Raw genomic sequence first — 18,827 nt, 5'->3', positions numbered from 1 at the left:
AAATGTAACAAACAAACTTCGTCCTCCAACGAAGTCTGAAATTTCGAGTGACAATGTCAATTCGAAAAGAATTTTCAAACACGACGAGTTTGAAGTCAAATAAGTCCGAAGAAAAAGAAACTGCGACGATAAAAGAGCGGGAACAGTATATCCCGGAGTAATGCAAAAAAATGTTGAGGAAAAACATAAAGGACAAAACCGCTCACATCGTGAAAACCCCTTAAGCGAGTGCAGCATAGCGTCGAAATAACCATAAAGGAACCGAGTTGTCCGCAATGTCCGGATATTTCACCTGCCATTTGCTCCGTGAAAATCATCATATTTCCAAGCATGAGAGGGAAAGAGAGAATTTAGAATCTAGAAACCAGCGATTAGGAGAGAGAGAGAGAGAGAGAGAGAGAGAGAAAGAGAGTAAAAAGAATCGTTGAAACGGAAACGTCGCCTTTTTCTTGAGTCTTTCATTCGACCTGGAAAACGAACGAAGCGTCGGGAGAAGGGGATGACTGGAATTAGAGCACGATGGAAAGAAAAGAGGCCGATGCAACTCGTTTATTTTATGTTCCCGGGACCTTCCGAACGCTTTAATGCCTTCTCCAAACAAACTTCCTCGCTTTTAAAGAGACTGCGCTCTGCCCATTAAACGCACCGTGTTTCGCCGGCATTTTGTACGATTTGCAACGATCTTGTAATTAAAGCGATCCCCCGATGCGAGCAACGAAGAAACGTCGTATTATTTTGCTTGTTTGCAGGTTCGCGTCGAGCTTACGTATTTAACCGCCGACTTTCTTCTCTGGTTCTCACTTTCGCCGGCTATTCAGATTCGACGAGCCGCTCGAACTGTCGAAACCAAACTAATCTCGCGTGAAAATGAATTGACGTAGCATCTTCTCGAATTTATGTAGCATCGATGGTTTCTACCTCTTCGAAACGAAACAGAAAACAAGAAAAAACGAAACGTGAAATATAAGTGTCAAATTCAACGATAAAAAAATTGAATGGCAAGAGAAAATCGAGTGAAAGCTGACCTCTGAGCCCGAGGTATCGAAAATTTCAACGAGGGAGGGGGGGGGGGGGAAATACACCCGTGCCCGAGGTCTGAATCACGAAAGCTTTCATTGGACAACGCGACTCGCGAAACAAGCGCAGTCTGTCATCGATCCCCGCGACAAATTCTGTCTGCTGTATAATTCTCCCGTTATCGCGTTGTCGAGGGAAAAATTTTCGTGAAAAAAACTACGAGAGAGAGAGAGAGAGAGAGAGAGGGAAAGTTCGCCGCTCGCTGAAGAAGCTAAAGCAATCGAGGTGTTTAAACAAACTTGAGAAGACGTTTCGTTTCCAACTGTATTTTAAGCTGGCCGAGAGTGCACAAGGGGAGATCACGACTGTGCCAATATTTGCCGCGGACTGAAATGACATATCGTTGTTGTCGGAACGCGCCATTAAACATTGCAGCCCCAGACTTTCACGATGTCGGGCGACAAGCTGCATTGTAACGCAAATAATGTAGCGGCGCGGCGGGCAGTATCATAGAAATCATCGTTGAAATGGCTGTCCGTTTATTTCAACCTGACAAAGAAGGGAAGGGAGGGCGAGAGAGGAGGAGAGGCAGGGCTAACACGGTGTACACGGTCAATATGGCTGTTAACGGCAACGGGACGAACAATCGACGTAATCGTACGAAGCATTTTACCATTTTACCTAATTTTATCGGACGTATCCTTTCGTCCCTGCTGGTCGCTTTATCGATTCACCGAATATTTCGCGAAATGTAACGTGTGTACGCGTGTATGGAACGTGTTGCGCTGTAATTAACGCGTTATGGATGGACGACGAGGTATCAATCAAGAACGATTATATTATTTCGGTAACAACGAGTAGCAACATTTTCACGATTCGTTTTCCACGTTCTAATTTGTCTGGTTTGCGTTACACGTTGCGTACGACATGGTAAAGAAATACGAAAGAAATGTGAAAACACGATTTATTTAAGAAAAAAAGTTCGTTCTTGACACAGTGTGAAACAAATCTAGCAAGTGTAATAAAGCACTCTCACGTAAAACTATGCGTACACTCTGTTTGAAAAGTAGTTAGGAAAATATTACTGTTTCAATGTTATGTGTAAATATTATTGTTTCATTTTTGTAAAACTCTGATACTTCGATGTAACGAAGTATGTATATCATTTCACCCTCGACGGAGAAGTGCGTCAGAATGCTTAAACTTCTTTGCACACCTTAGCAACGAATTTCGATCTCGGAAAAGAATTCAATTTCATTTAACAACTCATTACTAAATTTTAATCACGCTCCCACGTGATTGAATCAGGATCCTTCAATACGCCGCGTCGCGTTAATGCACCGGTTATACAATATACCGCGACGATCAAATTTTCAATTACAATATTCCAACTAATGCATCGTTGAAAGCCTGTCGATGAGAAAACAGAAAAAAAGGAAACGAACGTAACAAAACGTAGCAGAAATTGTCACTTCGTTCGACAATTCAGTCAGCGCAACCGAATTCGTACTCTGCGATCTGTTACTCAAGAAACACCGAATCGATATACGTTACTATTACCATACGTCGGAATGGCGTTTTATTTGAAATAAAAGATCTATAAAAAAAGAAAATACTGTCCCCGGTTCAAAAGAACGATCGAGAGTATTAAATTTCGCAAGCACCTTTTGGACTCGTATTTAACACCTTTGCGCCTCTGTCAGCGCAACCGACGCAACTACATGTAGTTACCCTGATGCAGGATTAATTTCATTTAACCCTCTACTTCACTCTCTACGCTCTGCCAATTTGATTGTCCTTCCGGTGGCTGGCACTCGAGCATCGCCCACTCACGCTATTAATACGTCGAACATTACAAAGTCATTGACAACGATGACCGTTCGCTGTTCGCTTTGGCGAATTTGTAAATTTCATTAACCGTAGTCGAATTCGATGATGCGAACTCGACAGGAAAACTCACCCTTTATTCTCTTTGCAAAGAATGAAAAAAATTCGAAAAGAGGAAAAGAAAAGAAGCGAGATAGAACTTGGTAGGTAGACTTTTAAGTAATTTTCGCAACGCAGATGCATACTTTTGAGCAAAACGACACGACGTCTCGATCTCCAATTGGAAAAGAAAAATGAACGAGCCTAAAGATGAAGATAACCTAATTGACGCTTCAACTGCAACCTTATCAATTTGATTGGCCGTGTAACGACTCTATCCGTCTAACGAGAACCGCTCCTGCGCCATTATTCGTTCCGGCATTATCGATTCATTACCTCTTGAACGCGTAACTCGACAACCTTTGTTGCGGCTCGCTGAAAATCCACCAACTATAGTTTCCCTTCCTGAAATTCGCGCCTCCCGCGCGAAATAGAACGACAAGAGGTAACAGAAAACCGACTGTCCTCGCACTTTATTGCCCGAACTCTATAGTTTATGAAATTTCACGTAGCACGCTTGCTTTTTTCGCGAGATATTCCTAGAAAATGATATCAAGTTTTCAGAGATCTTTTAACGATAAAAAAATTTAATCTGATTTGAATTTTGCACATTTCGATAAACTATAAATCGATGGTCTAAATCTAGAGTGCGATAAATTAAGAGTGCCCAAATTTCTGAAATATTCCAAGAAAGTGGTACCAAATTTTTAAAGACCTCTTAATGATAAAAATGTAATCTGATTTGAATTTTGCACATTTCGATAAATTATAAATCGATGGTCTAAATCTACAGAGCGATAAATCAAGAGTGCCCAAATTTCTGAAATATTCCAAGAAAATGGTACTAAATTTTTAAAGATCAACGACGCAAAAATTCAATCTGTGTTGAAGTTTGCACGTTTCGGTTGAATTATAAATTGTTAAACCAAATCGAGAGTGCAGCGCTATTTCGTCCGAAAAATTAATCAGAACGTCGATAATTGCCAATTCTCCATCGACGTAAAATCGAACATGATGAAAAAACAATGTCGCTGATTAACGGAACTGCATTTCTGTTTCAAAAGTTTCACGCCGGCTGGCGCGGTTGACCGGCAAATTGAAACTTGGTTGGCTGATTTATCGCCGGGTAGAGAGGCGATGACAGAAAATTAATTAGGAGTTCGTCGTCCGGCCAAGAAAAACAAGCTACCGGAACAACGATCCGAAGGAAAAATTTCAAACTCACGTTTACGCGGACCGAGCGTGTGAATACTGTGTACGCACAGCGCGATCTAAAACGATGAAAAAAGTGCGACAAAGAAGCGAGGATGAGATAATGTCCTGAGCTAGGAGAAAATAAGAGAAGAAGGGAAACGGACCGGTTGATGAAGAAGCTCGTTTACGCTTCATCAACAAGATAAAATACGATCTTTCACGGTTACTCCCCATATTTTCTGCATGCGTTCGATGTTTCTTCCGTATTCGGAAGATTAGAATGACGATCGATACTTCACAATCGGATGACTTTGACGAGAGATATTTCAACAAGCATTTTATAATTGAAAGTTTCACAAAAGTCGTGAATCGATGTAACATTATTGTCATCGTAGCGATATTATTAGTCACGTGAATGACCCTCGATTTATCTTTTGTAATTTTAGCCCCGACACCTGTCGAGAAACACTCTGAGACGTCTCGATCCAAAAATCACCTGCGCGAAGGTTGCCTAAAAATACTTTCCACGGCAGTCGCCTGAAGGCGGAAACATTTCTGGCTTTTCATATTTTCTCGTTCGAATAACTGACAAACTTACGTGAATCGCGCACAATTTAAAGACTGTTAAAGACAACGAGCAGTAACGTTCCTTTGCGACGAATGTACAGTCGCAAATAGTCGAGTGCTAATTCTTGCGAGACACCGATTCTCCTCGCAAATAAGTACTCCTATTCACCGGATCGTAATTTCTTGATTGAAAGGCAGCACAATTCAAAAGTACTATAGTTTTTCCATCCAGGGCCAAAGCTTACGAGCTGCTTGAACTTTCGAAATTCCTGGACAGGGGCAGGTTCGTCGTCGACAGAAAGTGCATCGCAAAGAAATACCATTAAAGAGGAATTCACGGCTGGAGCAAAACGACCGGAACGGAGGAACAACGGTTCAGCGGTAAAAACGGCCACGAGCGAACGTCAACGGGCAAAATTAACAATGGTATTAAGCAACACGACGATGGAGGAACAGAGGCAAGTCTCGCGGCGACGACATTAAATTAGCTTGGCAAAGTTGAAGTTGGAGCAAACGCGTCCTCGCCACCTCTTCGCGGCGAAGAGTAAATGAATCTTGCCAGAGTTCAATTTCTAGCTACATCTGTTGCGACTTGTCCCGCGCCACGAGAGAAACTCGAAAAACAATCGTAATAACAACTGCACGTGAGAGAGAGAGAGAGAGAGAGAGAGAGAAAAGAAAAGCGTCTCCTGGTCGAACGAACAAAGTACAATAAAATCAAAACGGAAGAAAGAAGCGAGATAAAAATATTTTGCAAATATTATTAAATGCGAGACGACTCGCTCTCGATGTTTCTATTTCGAAAGGAAGAAGTCATTTGTCTTCGCTTGTCTTCGAGGCAAATTTCAGCGAGATGGACGATTGAATCAAATTCTTGCATGGTTAAAAATTGATTGATGGAGGGAGAACGAGAAATCCTGATAGACGGAACGATATTATTTATAGTAAGTAGAACAGTGTCGCAACGATCGAAGTAACGTAGAAATTCTCGTTTGGAACTATCGTGGCGAGACACAGAGTATTTTCGATTAATCGGAGATGCGTATATCGCGAACAAGTTCAGTTCACACGTATTCCAGTCATCCCTTCGCACGATAAAGTAATATGCAATCTGCTTGATAGTCAGGATGCACGTCCCTGATGTTGGATACGAAGCTCTGAGAGAAGCGACGGCACGAGTCGAAAATGAGGTAGGCAGCCGTGTGGATTTTGATTGGAAAGTCATTGAACTTGGAACTTGCTGGAATTAATCCGGAATGAAACGATCGGAATGAATGAAGTCGAACTGATCCGAGTCATCTCAGAAATTAGTAAGCGTGTCTATCACCCGAAATGATGAGATATCGTTTGCCAACTAACATCCCTAATTTCCAAATGAAATTGCAAATCGTCATTTTTTTCTCGGAAGCCACGAGGCAACTCTTGTCTCTATCAGTCTCAACGAAACAGCATTGACGAAAAAAGAAAAAAATTGAAACTTGTACCAACTGTGATTTCAAATGTGGTTCTGTTAACAACTACTTGACTACTCAACTAAAGCTTTTAACGAAATCAACGTGGGATCGCTGAACCTAAGATTCACAAGTGAACGAGGATTTCCAAGAATCGCGTTTCCAACCATTCGCGAGGGAGTGAAAAGAGAGACAAAAGGAAGCTAACCTGCACGCATAAACCACATATTAGCCGCATATAAGCGGCGTATCTGCTTGTCCGAACGGCATCCCATCCCACCAAAGGTTAATTACTCCATTCCAATTAATGCTAATAGTATTACAGATCACGGCCCTTACACGATAATGCGCCCCGTAATAAGGTGAACCGATCGCGTCCCCTAATTAGTGGCGACGCACGTAACCTACCGCAGCCAGGACGGGGAAGGGGAGGAAGGACGAATGGCTGATATCAAAACGCATGCATCTGCGTGCGTCTGCGGGTGGATGCGCGATTCGTCAAACGAGCAGAGTATAAGCTCACCGGGAGGAGCTTCGCCCACTAATTGGTACATGTTTCGCGTTAACATCTGCTCCACGGGCTACGCGTGTTTCTGCCGCGAGGCCAAAGGTGGATCAACTAATTAGAATAGCGCACGGTCCGGCGACGTGACCCGCCCAATGTGATTAAGATGGCACAGTCGACGGATCCCCTGAACTTAAGCACGATGTAATCGTCTTAGATCCGCAACCGACCATCGGGACCAGCGTGCATTAATCTTCGACCGTGTCTGGAACTGCTTGATATGCCGTCGTGGATCCTCTCCGATGGTAACCCCGTGTCCTGGTCGACCGTCCCAAACCAGAGGAACCGCCGTCGAACCGCCATCTCGCCACTATACTCTCCGGAGGAACCAGCACTCCACACACGGTGCCACTGAAATTAACCTTAACCTCTTCGGCTGGAATGACGTGCCACGCACGTCGAGAATTTTTTGTCCCAAAATTGTAATATTTCCTCGGTTTTAAGTATATTCAAGTGAAACAAAATAGGCAAAACGAACAATAAATTTATTAATTCTCAATAATTTCGATCCAGTGATATTACACCGACGAGTTTAAAAAGAAAGCAACCGAATTATACGGTTCTGGTCACTCGTTATGGTCCGCAATCAGTTGCCAGCGCAAGTGGTTAACCTCTTGCGCTAGAATGACGTGCCACGCACGTCGAGAATTTTGTATCCCAAAATAGCAATATTCTCTATAGTTTTAAGTATATTTAAGTATATTTAACCCAGGCAAAATATACAAATGATAAATTTGTTACTTTTCAATCATTTCTATCCAGTGATATCACACCGACGAGTTCAAAAAGAAAGCGACCGAGTTCTTGTATACGGTTCGGTCACTCGTTATGGTCCGCAATCAGTTGCCAGCGCAAGTGGTTAACCTCTTGCGCTGGAGTGACGTGCCACGCACGTCGAGAATTTTGTGTCCCAAAATAGCAATATTCCTCTATAGTTTTAAGTATATTTAAGTATATTTAACCCAGGCAAAACAATTGATAAATTTATTACTTGTCAATAATTTCTACCCAGTGATATCACACCCACGAGTTCAAGAAGGAAGCGACCGAATTCTTGTATACGGTTCGGTCACTCCTTATGGTCCGCAAAGTGGTTGATCTAGCGCGACAAACCTAGAAAGATCTTTTGAAGACATCTTCACGATTTTCATCGATTTTGCGAAATGTGTGGGATGCATTTCTCTCCCGCGCGCGCCATCGCTATCGATCGATCTGCCGTACGAACGTACGAACGTACTCGCGTTTCATGAAAGACACGAACGGCCGATCTTTCACGCCGTTTCCCCGATACGTGACGGCATTACGTCCTTTCCGTACTTTCGGAAAGAATATTCACCGTGAATCGCGCAACCGCGCGGCCTCAAATACCACGACCCTCGATGCAGATTCCAACCGAAACGTGACGCGTGTATCGGGAATTCCTATAAAGAAGCGAAAACCTTCCCCAGTAGAGGGGTTCAGCCACGAAAGCCAGAGAAACGTGCGTTTATCGAGAACGATAAAACGCGACGTGGCTTGGCTTTAAACTTGGTTCTGTCAAATCTGTTAAACTCGCTTAAAACGTCGCTTTCGTCCCGAACGATCATCGTAATTGAAACATTAAAAGGTGATTACGTTGGTCACGACACTACGTACGCAAGCGTGCGAAACACGGTGGAAGAGAATGAGAAAAGGACGCAGGACGAGTGTTCAGCACGCTGAAACGCGAGAGTTCGACAAACTCGCGCCAAACACGTGACCTTAGCCAGAGTTCGCGGAAGCTGATTCTCGTTTGCTATTCAAACCGTGATTCCTTCCCTTACTCAGCTACGCGATTCCTTTCGAGGTTCTCTCTACCTGCAAATATCGCACCGAAGATGCGGTATGGGACCGAACAGCCGTTACATCACCACCGATAAATCTCTATCTCACCACTGTTAGAATCGGATATTGTTCAGAAACCGCGCCTAGACGACTCGTTGGTGGCAGAGACGCGCAAGTGGGATTTTCACGGTGAACTTTCAGCGTAAAATAACGGGAAACAGTAGGAGAGCACGAGTTTGCAGAAATTTGCAATTTCTTCAGATCCAGAAATCATCGATTTCTTACAAATGATTTCAATTGCGAAATTCAAAAGTCGAGCGTGCAAACAATAACGAAACAATGTAGAGCGAAAAATTGTAGGGGAGATTTAAGAGAAGGCGAGATAAAGGGGAAAGGAGAACGAACGATAGGAAAACGATCGGGGTCAAGAAGAAGCAGCGTCTCGATTTACGTTTTACGAAGTTAATTGAATGGGTCCTCCCTTCTCTTTCCACTCCTCACCCCCTCTCGGCCCGTTGTCGTAAGATCGCTTATAACGACGGGGGCGGAACGGAGCCTATGGAAGCGCAAAATGGTTATTATCTCCGGCGCCGCAGACATAGCTGGCTGAGCTTCTGATTTACGAGCTGCCCTCTCGACTTAATCCTCACATCTACCACTCGTTCCACGGCCGCCACCGATCCTCCTGCGATCGGAGTTGCAATTGGTCCTCGACTTTTCAAACCGGGCCGACCAAAGGAATTAACGACCGAGGGTAAACGCTCGAGGTTCGTGCAAATCGAATCGGAACCGAATCAGTTTTTTTAGCAAGCGATTATGAAAATCGACCGACGTAACGAGGATCGAAGCAGATTTATATAATTTTAAGAATTTACACGGACGAGCCAAAAGCGTTCTCCTCTCGGATGCGAAAATTTTATCGGTTCGATACGACGAGAGAGAGAGAGAGAGAGAGAGATCTGCAAATCGAATGAAAACCGAATCAAAACTGAGCGTAATCTTTCTCCCCCGGACAGTGATCCGATACAGAGGAAACTTGGCTGAGAGAGATCCCCGTGCCAGTTCCCGGCTCAAAAGTTGCCAGTGTAATCAGGAAATTCTCGCGAAAGACTTACGGACTGTCCAAGGGAATTTCTTCTCGGAGCTGACAAATCGCGAACATCAGCAACTCGTTGCCGAGGCTCACGAGCCCCTCGCGGTTTTTCACGAAGCGGCTGCTGAGAGATGGGAGGAGGCAGCAGGAACCCGGACGAAACAAACCGCTCAATTTGTGGTCCGGCAGGCGAACGAATGACCCCCGAAGCAGAGTTTCAGCGAGTTTACGTATCGGTTCGGGACTTATCCCTGTCGAGCTGAGCCGAATCGTGTCCGTAAATGGCATCATTTTTCACCGGGTAGCGATCAAGCCACCCCGATACATAGTAAGATGTCGTTAACACGCGCGATTGCGGCGTCGCTTAATCCAACGTACTTAATTCGGCCACCGTTCCTCTATCGTTCCTTCCGTTTCACCCCTCGCTGCAGTCCCTGGACTTCTCTCTCTCTCTCTCTCTCTCTCTCTCTCTCTCTCTGGCTTTGCACGATGCTCTCGGAACGTCCCTTCCCGGATTTTCCAAATCTCTTTAAACTGCGCTTCGCGTGATGTAATCGATGTGGCCGTGTCTCTTAATCAAGCGGAAATAAAACTGAATTTTCAAGTTTGTAAATTTCAACTTACGAAAGGTCGAGAAGTGAGTATTCGTCAGCTTATTTCCGCCAGCGGACGACAATGGCAAATCGAGCGTCTATACCTGCAAGCAGAATTAGTTGGTCTCGTTAGAAAAGATCGATAGATGCTCAATTACAACAGATGTAAATCTCTATATGATGAAACTCGCACATCGTGATATTTTTTTCAATCAGTTGGTCGGCGACAACCGCGATCAACGAACGACGAATTCAAACAGGATGGCTTCATATCCCCACAGACGCCACAGACCGTATTTCCCGCAATTTAATCGCGTTATATCGCGATAAGCTCCGAATCCGATTTGGCCAATTCAATTTTACGAATCCTTTCACAGACGCGCGCGATCGTGTCGCGTTTACTACAGGCGCGTCTCGCGACTGATAATTTCCAACATGAATAACAAACCAAGCCGGCGACGTTCCGTCCCCGGTAAACGTATCCGTTACCCCGAAAGGAAACTTAGGCTCGTGGCTAGAAAACCCTCCACGGTTCCCTCCTCCACTTTATTTCAATTTCAACTTTCGAACTTCGTGATTCCCGCTCATAACTGTTGAAACGGTTGAAAGTCGCCGGGGAACTTCCCAATAAAATAAACATTCCGCCGCGAGTTTTCGCGCGCGGAACTTTTCACTTTTACACGATGCACGAGCGCGTGCAGCACTCGAACGGAGCACACCCTCGTGCAGAGACGCGCCTGGCGCTCAACTCGCCCAGAAAAATGAAGTTTTCGCTCGCTTCTCGTACGTCGCACGAGGGCCAAAAGTTTTACGAGGGCTAATCCGTTGCGCCGGGCGGAATTTTACTAGCGCGATAACGGCAACGTATAATATCGAACATCCCCCGGAATTGAACGTTTGCACAACGGAAATCAAACGTGGCGGCCAGGCCACGATGGATTTAAGAAAATATTTGACACTCTCCGACCGAGGCTGAAAGAAAAAAAACAAAACAAAACGAAAAACATTCATCGCGAAATAATTCCCGTTCGTGTCGAAATTTGTAAAAATTTGAAGAGAACGCGCGGAAATGGCTGAAATGGCACTCTGCTTAAAAATACAGTCTAAATTTATCGCGCGAGGCTGATTACGGCCCCGGTTGTAAGTTTCGTTTCGCCAACGCGAAACGCGAGACGCTCACGATTCAGCCAGAAGCGCGCCATATCGTATTTAGGCGCGTTTGAATAGGACGCCAAATTCACTGTTAATTTCATTTCTGTTAGTTTCTCTCGAGAGACGGCAACGAGAGAGAGAGAGAGAGAGAGAAAGAGAAAGAGCAAAAATGATGAAAAACCTTGATGCAAATTCTCTGGGAAATAGAGACGTGAGAACTCGCGAGAAACACGACGAAGAGAGAGAGAGAGAGAGAGAGAGAGAGAGAGAGAGAGAGGCGACTCGTCGCTGGAAGTCGACTGGCACCACTCGACTGTGCTGGAAATTGAAGTCGGACACTTCCGAAAGGGACATACCTCTCCGTATGTAGGCCACCGAAAGCAATAACACTTTTTCCCCAGCGAATACATCGCGCACGCTCTCGAGATTCTGGTCTGTCGGCGGTGGTGGTTTGATCCGAAGGGAAAAAAAGGAATCCAAGGGCGGAGGTGTAGGTGTGTAGGATCTTCGCAAAACGAAACGAGCGATCTCGGGAAGAAGAGAGAGAGAGAGAGAGAGAGAGACCGATCAACACGGACCCTGTCTGCCTCGGCTTCCGAGCTACTTCGTAACCACGAGAAACGATCCCGAGTGTGTCGCGAGTGACTTTTCGCTCTCCTCCGTTCGTTGAATCGATCCGCGTCCTCGACGTTTCTCTCTCTCTCTCTCTTTCTCTTTCGCTTTCTTGCCTCTCTCCGGTTATCTCTCCCGTCGCAGTTGCAAGTCGCAAGCTCCCCGGTCCGCCCAGGAATGTTATCCAATGGAAGGCAAAACGAAACATGGTTCTTTTACGGTGGCTCGATAGTAAAGAATACGAGCAAGATCAAGGATGGTATGAGGAGGGGAGGGGGGAAGAACGTGTACAAAATGCTATCTGTTATTCGAAGAAATACGAGCGACGTGGGAAAATACTTGCCAGAATTCAGAATCGATAAAATGAGAGCGAGAGAGGATGAAAGCGAGATACGGCTCGACTCGACGCGACACACCGGCTGATTTAAAAAAAAAAAAAATTCGCAACGAGTGAACGTTCCAAGATCGGTCAAGAAGTTGTTGGAATGGAATCTAACCAATATGCAAGTGTACATGTAAGAGAGTTTTATAATTTTCATTCGTTTTTTTTTTCTTCTTCTTCTAAATAATACAGCGTACCCTAGAAAACATTTGGCCAGAAGAAAGGAACGGGTAAACACGATAAGTTCGAGAATGAGGGTACTTGGCTCAACGCCGCGGCGATCCGTATCGACTAGTAATTTCGAGCGGTCGTATTTCTCCGCGTGCACGTGCGCACGGAAATCCGAGCGATGCACTGACTTGTCACGCCTGTAACGTCAGCTCGTAATGTTCACGATTTAATAACGCGCACGGGACACGGGTATTGATCTCCCGCGAGAGAACACCGACCGCCGACGCTCGACCACGCTTCGCTCCGCTCTGACTCGTTTCCTGACGCGATAATTAGATAGGTTGTCTCGATAAGAATACCTCCAGCCAGTTCTTTCGTGTCGGCCAGGTTAAAGGGTGACCTGGCCTGGACTTTTAACGAGAAACGTTTGCGCCACACCTCTTTAGACTTTCGACGATCAGTGGGTGGCTTTTGGCAAAAAAATTAAGGAAATTCGTCGACAGATGTTCCGATATCCAAGAATGTAATTTATTCGTGGAATATTCGGCCAGTTAAACGATATCAAGTGCGCCCATTACTTACGCGGAGTATCTGTTCCACGTGGATTCGTTTTACGCGAGTGAATAATCGCGTAAATAGAGTCCACATATGTTAACAAAAAAGAAAATAATCATGATGACATTTCAGAAAAAAAGTAAATTTTATTCAATGTCACTACTGGCGATTCAAAACGATTAACTTTATCTGTTTAATTGGCACAAACTAGTTGTCCTTGTCGCTTGAAATATTAAAAATTTGCAAGTTCCACTTCATTTTCATTGTTAATGTCAAGTTTTGTCGGACGATTTGTTCTCAAACTTATATTTTGCCAAGTTTTCATAAATCTTCCGACATTCGGTGGAACATTTCTTTAAATCTCGTTGAAATTTTAAAGCTCGTTGTACGTTTGGATCAATGTCTACAATGTGTTTTCTGGCGTTACGCGTAAAAAGGGGAGACAGGTGTAGTTAAAAAAATTTATGCTTCGTTATTTGATCCTTTCCCTTTTGTCTTCCTTTCGACAAAATTCAGTCTCGACAGAAAATCTTTCCAAGATCGTGACTTGGTCTAAAGCTCTGCCAAATTCGCAACAGACTGTGGAAAATCGGCGCAGTGTATTCACGACAAATATGATGAATTGCCTAGCTTAGACGATCCTTTCACTGACAAACTGGCATTGTACTCTCGTGTTACCTATCCTCGGCAAATCGTGCAGTGCGAATGGAACCTCGCGTTTAAATGCAATCCGTTTTCTAATTACACTGCGATCGCAGCTTCGAGAGCGAAAAATGCACCGTGAAGGAGAAACAAAGTTGTTAATCGCAGTAACTCGAAATTGTTCGAAGAAACGGGGAAAAATGTGAGAAAACTTCGCGCGAGAGATGATTTTCTTCTTTGCATTTCGTCCCGGAAAAGTTGCCGAAACATATTTTGATCGGTGCTTTCGCTTTGTTGTCAAAAAAATAAAAAAAAAACACGCTGAAAATAGGTTTCTCCACGAGCACGAAAAGTTTGATGCAACGTTGAAAGTAAACTGCGACCAAGCAAACGCGCGAGAGAGCCACGCTTCTCGTGAAACTTTTACCGCCGATCGAGAGATACGAGGATCGACAAAGCGTCGATTACGCGGAAAAAAGATCGTCGTAAAATCAAAAAGAAGGAAAACTAAACGTATGCGTCGCGTAACGTTGCTAGTTGGACGTTAGTTAAATATATTCGAACTCTCGTTAACGCCGAAAGTTGTAGAATTCAATTTGAAGTATGTTCAATGTACGTGTAAATTGAATAGCTAGAGAAAAATCTAATTAAAAACGGAGACATGGTGAACGAGATAATACGCGCAACGTATTTTCGATATTAGTAAAAACAACTAACTAGGCCGCCTCCGAGTTGAAACTAAAAAGCAAAAAAAAAAAAAATAATATTAATTTATTTATAAAAAAATAAATTTAGAAATCCGGCTACGACAATCCGAATCGACATCGGTCCAACTCGGTTACGTTAGTTTCCTTGAGCAGAAACAGAGCGTGTGGCTCTTCATTCGACAACTGTCAGAGCTAGTCGCAGATATTAGGAGAGCGGATCGTCGCGAGTCGAAAACAAATGGCGACGGTGGCAGCGGTGATTAATCGTAAACCGCGTTATAGTACGTGGTTAAGCGTGGTTAATCATCCACCGCGGGACCGGAGGATCCCCTCCGTGAACCGTGTGACAGAACTACGGCGAACCACGATTGTTTGACAGATAGCCGCGTCAAAACAACCACCGCATGACCCTTGTATCTGCAGTGGCGCGTGCACGGGGCCACTGACACCTGTCGTGGCTCCTCCAGTCTCTGTCAGTTGGACTAACCGTTCGAACAATAGGATGCCCAACCCCCTATTCGCGAACTCTCATACATCAAGAACTGACCAGGCTCGCTGCAAGACTCGCGCGCTGCAAAATAGCTCGAACGGACGTTCTTGCGAAATACATACTGCCAGCCGCAAGGTTCGATTCACGTTCGATTCATCCCCCCCAAGAGTGGACCGATGGACACGCAAGCTGAACTATTATATTTTGAGAAGATGTACGATCCTCTGAAAGGATCTTGCCCTCGGTCTGTCGAACAGAAATAGTTTAAGACCGTTTGAACTTCTTAACAAATCCAAGAACTTGGCGTGTAATTATATTACATATGCTATTCGATCGAGGATATCGAGTTGCAAAGTTATAATAGACGATGGGAATGAATATGGTAGCACCCTTTCTGGCGTATGTATTGGATTTACCCCAGATTTGAACTAGTCTTAAGTAAGATCTAACCTGACTCTGTCTAGAGCCTAACACAGGGGTCACACACGTCTGGGACCGCTGACACCTGTCGCAACCTCTGGAGAATCTGTTAGCCTGAATAACCGAACAATAGGATCGTGAACTCGCGCACTCGCACACCTGGATCCGGATTAAACACTGGTTAACCAGCAAATTGTTCCATCAATATTCATTATCGAGTAATTTAACCGATGATCAAGAACTCGCTCTACGTGACCTAACAGCTTGATTAAAATATCACCCTTTGGCCAGAGTCTGTAGACAGCTGTTGAAGGCAATTGCGAAATTTGGAAAATACACACAGAACCGCGAAACATTCCTCCCGAAATAATGATTTAATTTCCGTCAGTGTCCGGACGAAATTGAAGTTCTGAACAATCTGATAGAAAAAGAAGAAGAAAAAAAGAAAGAAAGAGAGCGGCTCCCCGCTTTACTCCATTTGCGAGTATGATTTCAATCGCTGATAAAAGATTGCTCGATATATAGCGGAGAATTGTTCAGAGCCACTGGTCTCTACAAATGTAGCAACGACATTTGACGTATCAACAAAGGAGCCTCGCCTATGTTTGCTAGACAACTCCCATATTGGAGTATCCGAGCGTTGACCGTGATGAATAATTTCCGCCGAATCAATTCGAAATATCGATTGTCGAACCAGCCTCGCTTCGTCGTACATTTCTCAGCAGAGTGAAAAAGAACGGACGACGAGAAAGTCGTATTATATAAAAAAAAAAAAGTTCTCAATAATGATGAAACGATGGTACCGATAAAATCAAACGTCTGTAGAATTTATTCTACCATTGAGATGTTACATAAAGATTGCGGGAAACAACAAGTACAATGCATTGAACAATTCCTGTTGGGTTAAAGACAATCGAGTCCGTGAAAATGAAAAAGAAACTGAAGCAAAGGAGCAGCTTCTGTGTAGCAGAAGCGGAAGCAACTTAACCGATGGTTTGCTAAGTACAATCAATCCTAATTCTCAGTTGCAAACTGCTGCAACTGCAAACGGCCGACCTAAATTTGATATAGATATAGCGCTCACGATCACAAGATACACCGCAGACGATCATTACCAACGACAGATCCTAATTAATGAACACGTCCCAATGGAATAGCCAAATAATCGAACATCCCAACATCGAAACCAAACCGAACCTGTTATATATCTACTTGTTTCACGTGAATCTGCTTTGTACGCATCTATCCCGCCGTCATCGAACGTATTCCTCGAGAAGAAGTAGTAGTAAACTTTCTTTGTCTCGGTGTTCTGTTTATCTCGAGTCTTTGTCCCCCTTCTCCTTTGTTGAAGAAACGTCAGAAAATGTCACAAAACTTGAAAGTTCAAACAGAAGGCAAAGGGAGGCAGGATAGAAAAACCTTTGGAAATTTAATTAAACGTTCGGTGAAGATAAAACTGCTCGAGAGAAGATCAAACGAAGCGAATCACTTCCGATTACAAGGGGTTTTTTTTTTTTTTTCTACGAACGACACGATCAATTAACGCTACACCAACCCCGATGTGCGCATTCCGGTGCAATTTGCAGCGTCACTTGGCAGTGGCTACGAACAAATGAACTCGCGAATGTCCATTCTTTGGCCGACAAACTGCCGGAATAAACGATAAAAATTATCGGATAAACTGTCGACACGGGCAGAAGGCATCGACGATGAAGGAGAGAGGCGCAAGACCGATTGCGCGAAACGACTTTTTGACGAGGCTATTGGGCAATGTTTCGCTGTGGAAAATGATCGATTCGTTTCAAAGCGACGCGTGAAACTTCGGTGAGCAAGGGCTGCGTTCGATCGAGCAAACTGCGTCGAAAGTGCCGGTAACCTTCAAATCACGAATCGATGAAACACACTCGTCAAATAAATTCTTGACTTTCGGGAGCGTTCGATTCTTTTGATGAAAAACTGTCGCGCGTGTAACCGTGCAAATTAGCAAGTGGGGCGAGAAACTAACGAGATTGTTTCAAGCATTTTGTGAATTTCAGTCGCAAAACTCTGGATAGAATATCCGCGGAAAAATTGCAACGGATCCCAGCGAAATTAGAGAGCGAAAAGACGAAAATTCCGGCTGCTTTCAACAATAAAACACAATAAAGGCAGAGAAACAATACAATCTGTGCAGAGAGAGTGTACAGAAGTACTGCACATACCAAAGACACGCAATTTTCGGAACAATCCAATCTGCGAGATTTTTCTGGCTGCGTGGATATTTTCAGACCGCTTCAATTCCCCGGAAACAACGGTGAAAAACATCAAAAGATAGGAAAAAAAATGTGCAACTGCTGTTTGCAACGAGAACTGTTCCATTTGATGAACTACGCGCGAAAGAAACGAAACTAAACTGGAAGAGGCACTTGTACGTTTCCCGAATGCCAAGAAATACCACAGACTTGACGAGAAAAAATACGTGAATACAGAGAGAGAGAGAGAGAGAGAGAGAGAGAATATACACTCTTGGGATTTAACAACATTTTAAAAATTATGTTAATACCGATGATGAAATATTGCCTGAATCGTAACGCAACGTCACGTGTTGTTAGTAATAGATTATATTCAGCGCTAATATCTTTCGCGTGAAATTCCATATGTTTAGGAAAGTAATTCAGAATCTGACGCGAAGGAGAATAACGTTCGGATAACGGGAGGCTTATCGAGAAAAGTGAACAGCTGGTAGAATCGATATTATCGAAAAGTGAGCAACAAAAGGATGAGACACATATGTAGGTAGACTATAAGTGCACATAGATATTCGTCTAGCAAGCATCTAATAGGGCTCGAATAGGGCTCGCTGCAAACTTGAATTTATGCACGCGTTGCAGCGCATAAAGTTCCCTGTCCTTGCATACTCTCTCTCTTTCTCTCTCTCTTTCTCTCTCTCTCTCTCTCTCTCTCTTTCTCTGCACCATGGCAAATTTCTCACCGTTACAGCAATATTCCCGCTGACGAGTTAACGCCAAATATATTTCGAACAAGAGATCAATTTCCCTGCGAAACTTTCAATTGAACAGACCGTAGATAGCGCGAAATTCAAGAAGAACCTCTAGACATATTTTAAACTGCGATACCTTGAAAATTTAGATCAAAGACGAGTTTAGGCAGGTTAGAAAGACGAATGTTCTGAAACTTGTACCATCAAAGGATCGACATTGGCAGTTTAGACCTGTTTCTTCGATCTGTGAAGAAACTGAAGGCGATCGTGCATGTAATTCACTCGTAAACTACTTTTCCTTTCGAGAAAAAAAATTCCTTCTTGGCGCAACTCTCGAGACATCTGCGCGCATGCACCGTGCACGTTAAAAACCACGGAGCAAGAAGATTACCATGACACGGTTGCATCACGAGAGAAGTGTCGTTTTTCTCGTTTCGTCGCCAAAAGATGCTCTTCTCGGTAGAGAAGACCCGTTCCACATAGTCATTTATCGGCCATTTATACCTC

At 44.0% G+C, this 18,827-nt stretch overlaps 1 protein-coding gene across 4 annotated transcripts in view; it reads right to left on the bottom strand.

Moving 5' to 3' along the window:
- Nucleotides 1–18,827, bottom strand: part of LOC122527015 (putative polypeptide N-acetylgalactosaminyltransferase 9) — a 264,654-nt gene that overhangs the window by 210,906 nt on the left and 34,921 nt on the right. Inside the window, exon 2 of one of the 4 annotated variants that reach the window (XM_043650788.1) lies at nt 10,241–10,313. The exons of the other annotated variants lie outside the window; for them this stretch is intronic. The gene's annotated coding sequence lies outside the window, so the exon portion shown is untranslated. The remainder of the gene's footprint in view (nt 1–10,240; nt 10,314–18,827) is intronic. 4 annotated transcript variants of the gene reach the window in all.

Source organism: Frieseomelitta varia, unplaced genomic scaffold (genome assembly GCF_011392965.1).
Source record: "Frieseomelitta varia isolate USP_RPSP 00005682 unplaced genomic scaffold, Fvar_1.2 scaffold_207, whole genome shotgun sequence".
Lineage (NCBI taxonomy): Eukaryota > Metazoa > Arthropoda > Insecta > Hymenoptera > Apidae > Frieseomelitta > Frieseomelitta varia.
Note: the sequence above shows the minus strand (reverse complement) of the source record. Positions and strands in the feature narration are given on the sequence as shown.